We start from the raw sequence: 11,367 nt of genomic DNA, 5'->3' as shown, positions 1-11,367 counted from the left end.
CTGCTTATAGCTCATCCCCTCTAATCCAAGCAGCATTCTGGCAAACCTCTTCTGCATCCTCAACACAGCCTCTGCATTTATCATGTAATGGAAAGACTAGATACACTAAATATGGCCAAACCAACGTTTTAAAAAGCTGCAACATGACTTCCTGACTCTTATACTCAATGCCCTGAATAATGAAAGTAAGATTTTTAGAAACCTTCTTTACCGCTCTATATACTCGTGAGCTATGGACGGACCCCAAGATCCTTCAGTATATAAACGTTGCTAAGGATCTTGCCGTTAAAGTGTGCTTTTGCTTACATTCAACCTCCCAAAATGCAACACCTCACACGAGGGACAGTTTATAATTTTACTGAAGCCAATTAACCTACGTCTTTGGAGTGTGGGAGGAAACCGGAGAACTCCACAGGGAGAACGTACACGCTCCGTACAGTCAGCGCCCACACCCATGATCGAACCTAGGTCTCCGGCGCTGCCAGGCAGCAACTGTACTGCTGCCCCACGGCAAAGCCTTCAAGTTCCAGGGTGTATACATCTCCCTTCTTGTGTCTCCAACCGCTGTACTTATTCCACTTGGCATCCTGGTCCACCGTGTAGTTTCATAGCAGCTTTTCATCAGACATTCAGTAGGCCCCTCAGGTCAAAGTTGGCCAGCACCCAATCCTCCTCGTTCAATTATATGCTCTGAACAGCTCTGTCGAATTCAGTGAAGCAAGTTTGTCTCACTGCCAGAGTGCAAGGGACGCATTGTGTGCTGAATTTTAATGGAGCCCACAGAACTGTGAGGCTCCTGAATTGTTTGTTTAACTATAGCATAGTGTTGAGATATTCATGTACCCTTGGCAGGGTTGTGAAGTGAACCCTGAAAACTTGGGGTGTGCCTTGCCCCTTTAACAACTGCATCATAGACATAGAAAATAAATGCAGAAGTAGGCCATTCGGCCCTTCGAGCCAGCACCGCCATTCAATACGATCATGGCTGATCATCCAAAATCAGTACCCCGTTCCTGCTTTTTCCCCGATATCCCTTGATTCCTTTAGCCTTAAGGCCTAAATCTCTCTCTTGAAAACATCCATTGAATTGGCTTCCACTGCCTTCAGTGGCAGAGAATTCCACAGATTTACAACTGTCTAGGTGAAAAGGTTTTTCCTCATCTCAGTCTTAAATGGCTTACCCCTTATTTTTAAACTGTGACCCCTGGTTCTGGACTCCCCCAACATCGGGAACATTTTTCCTGCATCTAGCCTGTCCAATCCATTAAGAATTTTATATGTTTCTACAAGATTCCCTCTCATTCTTCTAAATTCCAGTGAATACAAGCCCAGCCACCCCATTCGTTTATCAAATGTTAGTCCCGCCATCCCGGGGACTAACCTGGTGAACCTACGCTGCACTCCCTCAATAGCAAGAATGTCCTTCCTCAAATTAGGAGACCAAAACTCTGTGCAGACAGCACCCACAGTCAGGATCAAACCCGGGTCTCTGGCGCTGTAAGGCAGCAACTCTACCACTGCGCCACCGTGCCGCCCTATGCAATGTTCTCCGGTAGCTGGCACACATGTCCTCTTGTGTAGGAAGGAACTGCAGATGCTAGTTTACACTGAAGATAGACACAAAATGCTGGAGTAACTCAGCGGGACAGGCAGCATCTCTGGAGAGAAGGAATAGGTGACGTTTCGGGTCGTGACCCTTCTTCAGACTGAGAGTCAGGGGAGAGGGTAACTGGAGGTATGAAAAGATTCAGAACAACTCAGATTATTGAACGCGTGTCCCTTTTCCATTCACAAATGCTGCCGGCTGATGCTCTGGTGCACTGATGACAGCATGTGTGAAGTTAATGACACCGTGGCCTTGAGGGAATCTGCAAGTCCCCAAGCTCTCTGACATTGACTGCTGAGGTCAACGGGGAAGGTGAACTGATGGTTTGCCCTGACTAACAGGGCTTTGGTGACCTGCTTTAATGCAGCAAACTGAGGGAGCTGATTGATGTCTTCTGATAGGAGGCAGTGGCAAAGATGTCGAGAGCTGCAGATGTTGACATTACGTAATCCTCAGGTCCAGAGGTAGCACGACCCAGAGAGAATCATGGAGTCATACAGCACGGAAACAGACCCTTCAGGCCAACTCATCCATGCCAACCAAGATGCCCTATTTAAGCTAGTCCCATTTTCCTGCATTTGGCCCATGTCCCTCTAACCCTCTCCTATCCATGTACTATACCTCTCCAAGAGCTTTTTAAAAGCTGTTATAGTACGTCCCTCAACTACTTCCCCTGGAGGGAAGCTCGTTCCATATACCCACCACCTTCTGAGTGAAACAGTTGCCCCCAAAGATTCCTATTAAATCATCCCCCTGTCACTTTAGATCTTATGTCCTCTGATTCTTGATTCAGATTCTGGGTGAAGGGAACTTATTTTAGGAGTCTGCAGATAACAGGAATGCCCTGAATAGAAAATAAAAGCCAACAGATGCAAGAATCACACAGATTCAAGATATTGATTTGGGGCTTCTACATCTTCAACGCTGTCCACATCGGTGAAGTCACCTGGAGCATTTGAAAGAGGAGTTACAAGAGACACAAGAGATGACAGATGCTGGAATCTGGAGCAAAAATACAAACTGCATGAGGAACTCAGCATGTCGACCATTATCTGTGGGGGGAGAGAAATTGTCAACGTAAGATCATAAGATCATAAGATATAGGAGCAGAATTAGGCCATTCGGCCCATCAAGTCTACTCTGCTATTCAATCATGACAATCATGACTAACTCCGCCTTGAAAAAATCCGTTGACTTGGCCTCCACAGCTTTTTGCCCTCCTAACCCCATTCTCCTGCCTTCTCCCCATAGCCTCTGACACCCATACTAATCGAGAATCTATCCATCTCTGCCTTAAATATATCCACAGACTTCTGAGGCATAGAATTCCACAGATTTACAACCCTCTGACTAAAGAAATTCCTTCCTAAAAGAAGGCAGTGGAGGCCAATTCACTGGATGAATTTAAAAGAGAGTTAGATAGAGCTCTAGGGGCTAGTGGAATCAAGGGATATGGGGAGAAGGCAGGCACAGGTTACTGATTGTGGATGATCAGCCATTATCGCAACAAATGGCAGTGTTGGCTCGAAGGGGCAAATGGCCTCATCCTGCACCTATTTTCTATGTTTCTGTCCTTTAATTCTGAGACTATAACCTCGACTCTCCCACTAGTGGAAACATCCTCTCCATATCCACGCTATCCAAACATTTTGGGTCAAATCTCTGACAAGGGTATTCCAGTAGAAACGAAGTCCTGCAGATGCTGGTTTATACCAAAGAAAGACACACAGTGCAGGCATAACTCAGCGGGTCAGGCAGCAGCATCTCTGGAGAAAAGATGGGCGACGTTTTGGGTCGAGAGGATCCTGACATGAACCGTCACCCACCCTATTTCTCCAGAGATGTTGCCTGACCCGCTGAGTTATGCCAAGGTTATTCCAGTGTTTCCTTTATATAGGAATTTATTTTACAACACAAGTGAGCATGATCGATGTCAGGCAGGGACTGGAGAGTTTTCATTGTAGATAGACACAAAATGCTGGAGTAATTCAGCGGGTTCAGTTGGTGCAGTGTGTTTCCTGCAGGATGTGGGAAGATAGGGACGTCGCTGGAGCTTCTGGGAGCTACACCTGCAAGAACTGTGTCCAGGTGCAGCTCCTGAATGGACGTGTGGTGGAGTTGGAGAGGCAGTTGGATGACCTCAGGGCCATCCGGGAATGCGAGAGTTTCCTCGACAGGACCTATTGTGAGGCTGTCACGCCAAGGGTCCAGGTCGAGCGAAGGTGGGAGACTGTTTCAGGGGGGAGTGGACGTGGACTACAGGAGACCCCAGTGGTTGTGCCTATTGCAAATAGGTATACCCTCTTGGGAACTGTCGGGGCAGAAGACGTTTCCAGTCCGAGTGGCGGACCTGTTGGCAAGGATACTCGACAGGGGAGACCGAAGTCAGGAAGAGCCGTAGTGGTGGGTGACTCCATCGTCCGAGGGACGGACAGAAGATTCTGTGGCAGCAGGAGGGACTTGAGGATGGTCTGTTGCTCCCTGGTGCCAGGGTTCAGCACATCACGGACCGGCTTCAGAACATCCTAGTGAGGGAAGGCGATCAACCTGAAGTCGTTGTGCACGTGGGCACGAATGACGTCGGGCGGAAGAGGAAGGAGGTGCTACAGCGGGAGTTTAGAGAGTTAGGAAAAAGACTGAGAAGTAGGACGTCGAAGGTGGTTATCGCTGGACTGCTACCGGTACCTCGTGCTGGTGAGGCCAGGAACAGAGAGATAGAGGGTATGAATTTATGGCTGAGGGGCTGGTGCAGAGAGCAGGGATTTAGATTTCTGGACCACTGGGATCTCTTCTGGGCTAGGGGTGACTTGTACAAAAGGGACCGGTTACATCTTAACAGCAGGGGGACAAACATTCTGGCAGGCAGGTTTGCTAGTGCGACACCTGTGGCTTTAAACTAAGTAGTGGGGGGGAGGGGTTAACAAATTGTGAAGATGAGGTTAAAGGGAATACAGGAGATATTGCAGAAGACTCTCGGAAGAATGGGAACAGAAGTTCTAGAGGGGAAAAGAGATTAAGGGCAGGGCCATTTGTGACCGATGGGAGGTAAATACAGAAGTTAAAGTGTTGTACTTAAATGCGCGTAGTATAAAAAATAAAGTGGATGAGCTAGAGGCTCAGTTAGTCATGGGCAAGTATGATGTTGTAGGGATCACTGAGACATGGCTACAAGAGGACCAGGGCTGGGAACTGAATATTCAGGGGTACACGACGTATAGAAAAGACAGACAGGTGGGCAGAGGGGGTGGGGTTGCTCTGCTGGTAAGGAATGATATTCATTCCCTTGCAAGGGGTGACATAGAATCAGGAGATGTTGAATCAGTATGGATAGAAATGAGGAATTGTAAGGGTAAAAAGACCCTAATGGGAGTTATCTATAGGCCCCCAAACAGTAGCCTCGACATAGGGTGCATGTTGAATCAGGAGATAAAATTGGCGTGTCACAAATGTAATGCTACGGTGGTTATGGGAGATTTCAACATGCAGGTAGACTGGGAAAATCAGGTTGGAAATGGACCCCAGAAAAGAGAGTTTGTAGAGTGCCTTCGAGATGGATTCTTAGAACAGCTTGTACTGGAGCCTACCAGGGAGAAGGCAATTCTGGATTTAGTGTTGTGTAATGATCCTGATCTGATAGAGGGACTAGATGTAAAAGAGCCATTAGGAGGCAGTGATCACAACATGATAAGTTTTACTCTGCAAATGGAAAGGCAGAAGGGAAAATCGGAAGTGTCGGTATTACAGTATAGCAAAGGGGATTACAGAGGCATGAGGCGGGAGCTGGCCAAAATTGACTGGAAGGAGGCCCTAGCAGGGAAGACGGTAGAACAGCAATGGCAGGTATTCCTGGGAATAATGCAGAGGTTGCAGGATCAATTTATCCCAAAGAGGCAGAAAGACTCTAAGGGGAGTAAGAGACACCTGTGGCTGACAAGGGAAGTCAGGGACAGCATAAAAATTAAGGAGAGGAAGTATAACAGCAAAGAAGAGTGGGAAGACAGAGGATTGGGACTCTTTTAAAGAGCAACAAAAGTTAACTAAAAAGGTCTGAAGAAGGGTCTCGACCCGAAACGTCACCCATTCCTTCTCTCCCGAGATGCTGCCTGACCTGCTGAGTTACTCCAGCATTTTGTGATTAACTAAAAAGGCAATACGGGGAGAAAAGATGAGGTACGAGGGTAAACTAGCCAATAATATAAAGGAGGATAGCAAAAGTTTTTTTAGGTACGTGAAGAGGAAAAAAATAGTCAAGGCAAATGTGGGTCCCTTGAAGACAGAAGCAGGGGAATTTATTATGGGGAACAAAGAAATTGCAGACAAGTTAAACCGTTACTTTGGATCTGTCTTCACTGAGGAAGATACACACAATCTCCCAAATGTTCTAGGGGCCGGAGAACCTAGGGTGATGGAGGAACTGAAGGAAATCCACATTAGGCAGGAAATGGTTTTGGGTAGACTGATGGGACTGAAGGCTGATAAATCCCCAGGGCCTGATGGTCTGCATCCCAGGGTACATAAGGAGGTGGCTCTAGAAATAGTGGAAGCATTGGAGATCATTTTTCAATGTTCTATAGATTCAGGATCAGTTCCTGTGGATTGGAGGATAGCAAATGTTATCCCACTTTTTAAGAAAGGAGGGAGAGAGAAAACGGGTAATTATAGACCAGTTAGTCTGACATCAGTGGTGGGGAAGATGCTGGAGTCAATTATAAAAGACGAAATTGCTGAGCATTTGGATAGCAGTAACAGGATCATTCCGAGTCAGCATGGATTTACGAAGGGGAAATCATGCTTGACAAATCTACTGGAATTTTTTGAGGATGTAACTAGGAAAATTGACAGGGGAGAGTCGGTGGATGTGGTGTACCTCGACTTTCAGAAAGCCTTCGACAAGGTCCCACATAGGAGATTAGTGGGCAAAATTAGAGCACATGGTATTGGGGTAGGGTACTGACATGGATAGAAAATTGGTTGACAGACAGAAAGCAAAGAGTGGGGATAAATGGGTCCCTTTCGGAATGGCAGGCAGTGACCAGTGGGGTACCGCAAGGTTCGGTGCTGGGACCCCAGCTATTTACGATATACATTAATGACTTAGATGAAGGGATTAAAAGTACCATTAGCAAATATGCAGATGATACTAAGCTGGGGGGTAGTGTGAATTGTGAGGAAGATGCAATAAGGCTGCAGGGTGACTTGGACAGGTTGTGTGAGTGGGCGGATACATGGCAGATGCAGTTTAATGTAGATAAGTGTGAGGTTATTCACTTTGGAAGTAAGAATAGAAAGGCAGATTATTATCTGAATGGTGTCAAGTTAGGAAGAGGGGATGTTCTACGAGATCTGGGTGTCCTAGTGCATCAGTCACTGAAAGGAAGCATGCAGGTACAGCAGGCAGTGAAGAAAGCCAATGGAATGTTGGCCTTCATAACAAGAGGAGTTGAGTATAGGAGCAAAGAGATCCTTCTACAGTTGTACCGGGCCCTGGTGAGACCGCACCTGGAGTACTGTGTGCAGTTTTGGTCTCCAAATTTGAGGAAGGATATTCTTGCTATTGAGGGCGTGCAGCGTAGGTTCACTAGGTTAATTCCCGGAATGGCGGGACTGTCGTATGTTGAAAGGCTGGAGCAATTAGGCTTGTATACACTGGAATTTAGAAGGATGAGGGGGGATCTTATTGAAAAATATAAGATAATTAGGGGATTGGACACATTAGAGGCAGGAAACATGTTCCCAATGTTGGGGGAGTCCAGAACAAGGGGCCACAGTTTAAGAATAAGGGGTAGGCCATTTAAAACGGAGATGAGGAAGAACTGTTTCAGTCAGAGAGTGGTGAAGGTGTGGAATTCTCTGCCTCAGAAGGCAGTGGAGGCCAGTTCGTTGGATGCTTTCAAGAGAGAGCTGGATAGAGATCTTAAGGATAGCGGAGTGAGGGGGTATGGGGAGAAGGCAGGAACGGGGTACTGGTTGAGAGTGATCAGCCATGATCGCATTGAATGGCGGTGCTGGCTCGAAGGGCTGAATGGCCTACTCCTGCACCTATTGTCTATTGTCTATTGCCTATCTCCGGAGAGAAGGAATGGGTGCGGATTTGGTTCGAGACCCCTCTTCAGACCCACGACAGAGAGAGGGGAACTTCTTCAAAGTAGGCATACCTTGAGGAGATTTTGCAGTGGACCACATTAATGCACAGGAAGGAACTACAGATGCTGGTTTACACTGAAGATAGACACAAAATGCTGGAGTAACACTGTGGGTCAGACGGCATCTCTGGATAGATGGAATGGGTGACGTTTCGGGTCGAGACCCTTCTTCAGACTATTCATTGGGTTGAGAGCTTGGGGCCTGCAGCCCCCTCCAACTGCACAGCTGTGTTCTGGAGAAAAATAACACGCCGTATTTGTGCTCTCCACTGCCGCAGAGCTGGAGGGCTACACTTCAAAGGCCAATGAAAAGGCAACTCGGGGAATTGTGATGAATATCTCCATGGGAGAAGAGAATTCATGTCTTCAAGTAAGATCCTCAAGGAAGCTGACATCGATGTGTATTGTCTGCATGGTCATAAACGTCACCATCACAGATGATGGAAGCATCCTCAGGCCTCTCATCTATTTTCACATTAAGGTATCCATCTTACAACCCCATCCACACCTCGACCCAATTTAACAGCCTCTCGAGCCATACCTATGCCTATGTAGAAATAAAGAACAGCAGATAGACACAAAAAGCTGGAATCAAGTCAAGTCAAGTCAATTTTATTTGTATAGCACATTTTAAAACAACCCACGTTGACCAAAGTGCTGTACATCAGTTCAGGTACTAAGAACGAACATACAATGGCACACAAACATAACAGCACATACATAAAACAGTTCACAGCGCCCCCTCAGAAGGCCTCAAACACGAGGGAGTAGAAATAGGTTTTGATCCTGGACTTAAAGGAGTCGATGGAGGGGAGCAGTTCTGATGGGGAGAGTAACTCAGCAGGACAGGCAGCATCTCTGGCATGAAGGAAACGTCATCCACTCCTTCTCTCCAGAGATGCTGCCTGTCCCGCTGAGTTACTCCAGCTTTTTGTATCTATCTTCAGTTTAAACGAGCATCTGCAGTTCCTTCTTATACATAAGGAACAGCAGATGCTGGTTTGCAAAAACAGAGTGCTGGGGTAGCTCAAAGGGACCCAAAATATTGCCTCTCCATGTTCTCCTGAGATGCTGCCTGACCTGCTGAGCTACTCCAGCACTCTCTGTCTTCCTATGACATTGTAGCCAGACATAGTCCTATAACCATCTTTAAATTCACCGATGATCCCACCATCGTAAGCTAATAACAGGTAACAATGAGGCAGAGTGCAGGAGGAGAGGTTGATATTCCGAACAACAATCTTGCTCTCAAAGTTAGCAAGTCCAAGGAGCTATTTGTTGACTTCAGGAGGGGAGAGTTTTAGATTTTTTAGATTTATTTTTAGATTTAGAGATACAGCGCAGAAACAGGCCCTTCGGCCCACCGGGTCCACGCCGCCCAGCGATCCCCGCACACTAACACTATCCTACACCCACTAGGGACAATTGTTACATTTGCCCAGCCAATTAACCTACATACCTGTACGTCTTTGGAGTGTGGGAGGAAACCAAAGATCTCGGAGAAAACCCACGCAGGTCACGGGGAGAACTTACAAACTCCGTACAGACAGCACCCGTAGTCAGGATCGAACCTGAGTCTCCAGCGCTGCATTCGCTGTAAGGCAGCAACTCTACCGCTGTGCCACCGTGCAGTTGACCGACCTTGCACCTACCTTCATCAATGGGATGTTGGTGAAGGCTTTAGACTTTAGACTTTGATACAACGTGGAAACAGAACCCTTCGGCCCCCCGAATCCGCGCCGACCAGAAATCACCCCGTACATTAGCACCCTGCTACGCACTATGGACAATTTACAATTTACAGAAGCCAATTAACCTACAAACTGGTAGGCCTTTAGAATGTGGGAGGAAACCGGTGCACCCTGAGAAAACCCACGCGGTCGCAGGGAGAACGTACATACTCCGTACAGAGAGCACCCATAGTCTGGATCAAACCCGGGTCTCTGGCGCTCTAAGGCCGAGACTCTTCCGCTGCACCACTGTGCCGCCCTAATAGCTTCATGGTCATACATCACTGAAGGTCTCTCCTGGGCCCATCTGCTGTATATGACAAATAAGCACTCTTGTCTTTATCTCGTGACATACTATCTCACGTCAAAATGGTAGGGATCATTAATAAATCCTAGAGGATATTGCCGAAAGTAACTGGGCAGTCATTCAGGGTTAAGTCAAGTCAAGTCAAGTCAAGTCAATTTTATTTGTATAGCACATTTAAAAACAACCCACGTTGACCAAAGTGCTGTACATTTGATTAGGTTCCAATAGAAAAAAAAAATGAAAACATACAGTAGCACGCAAACAGTTCACAGCGCCTCCTCAATGAGCCTCAAACGCTAGGGAGTAGAAATATGTTTTGAGCCTGGACTTAAAGGAGTCGATGGAGGGGGCAGTTCTGATCGGGAGAGGGATGCTGTTCCACAGTCTAGGAGCTGCAACCGCAAAAGCGCGGTCACCCCTGAGTTTAAGCCTAGACCGCGGGATAGTGAATAGCCCCAAGTCGGCCGATCTGAGGGACCTGGAGTTAGAGAGGGGGGTTAGAAGATTTTTGATGTAGGGGGGGGAGTGTCCATTTAGGGCTTTATACGTGAATAGGAGGAGCTTGAAGTTGATTCTGTACCGTACAGGGAGCCAGTGGAGAGAGGCCAGAATCGGGGTGATGTGGTCCCTTTTACGGGTACCCGTCAGGAGTCTCGCTGCGGCGTTTTGGACCAGTTGCAGGCGGGACAGGGAAGATTGGCTGATCCCAGTGTATAGGGAGTTGCAGTAGTCTAGGCGGGAGGAAATGAAAGCGTGAATGATTTTTTCTGTGTCGTCGAATTTGAGGAAAGGTTTGATTTTAGCTATGGTTCGAAGTTGGAAGAAGCTGGCTTTTACCACAGCGTTGACTTGCTTATCAAATTTTAATGCAGAGTCAAATAGCATGCCGAGGTTTTTGACATGCGGTTTGACTAGGCAGGATAGGCTTCCAAGACTGCCTGTTATCAATTTGATGGAGTCGGGGGGGCCGAATAGGATGACCTCAGACTTGCTCTCATTTAAGTGGTGTGCAATTGCCTTTGATGAGGTCACTTATGGGGTGGCGCACCGGTAGAGTTGCTGTATGGCAAATGAAGTTCTTCGTATGTTGCAAAACATACTTGGCTAATAAAGTATTATTGTGATTGTGATTGTGATTACAGCGCCAGAGACCCGGGTTCAATCCTGACTACGGGTATTGTCTAAAACAGTTTGTACGTTGTCCTTGTGAATGTTCTTAATCAATCATTTTTTAAAGAATGTCACAAAAAAATGATCGATTATCATCAACTGCAAATCTCATACCCTCAGGGCAGGCTTAGCCTTTCACTTGTTTATGATTAATGTCAAAACATTACAGGGCCTATTGGTTGAAAATGTGATTGATTGATTGATTGATTGTTTAATATACAGGAGTGTTGGAGTGGTCATTCTACTGGACTTCAGCACTGAGTGTTTCTCACCAAGTCATTCTTGGGATTATTTAAACATCCTGCACATTAATGTTAATAGGTGGGCTGACCGCTTATTTTCATCTCTCTCCTCTTTACTTTAGACTTTGGAGGTACAGCGTGGAAACAGTCCCTTTGGCCCACCGAGTCC

This window comes from Rhinoraja longicauda, chromosome 5 (genome assembly GCF_053455715.1).
Source record: "Rhinoraja longicauda isolate Sanriku21f chromosome 5, sRhiLon1.1, whole genome shotgun sequence".
NCBI lineage: Eukaryota > Metazoa > Chordata > Chondrichthyes > Rajiformes > Arhynchobatidae > Rhinoraja > Rhinoraja longicauda.
The sequence above is the reverse complement of the archived record's forward strand: the minus strand, read 5'-3'. Positions refer to the sequence as shown.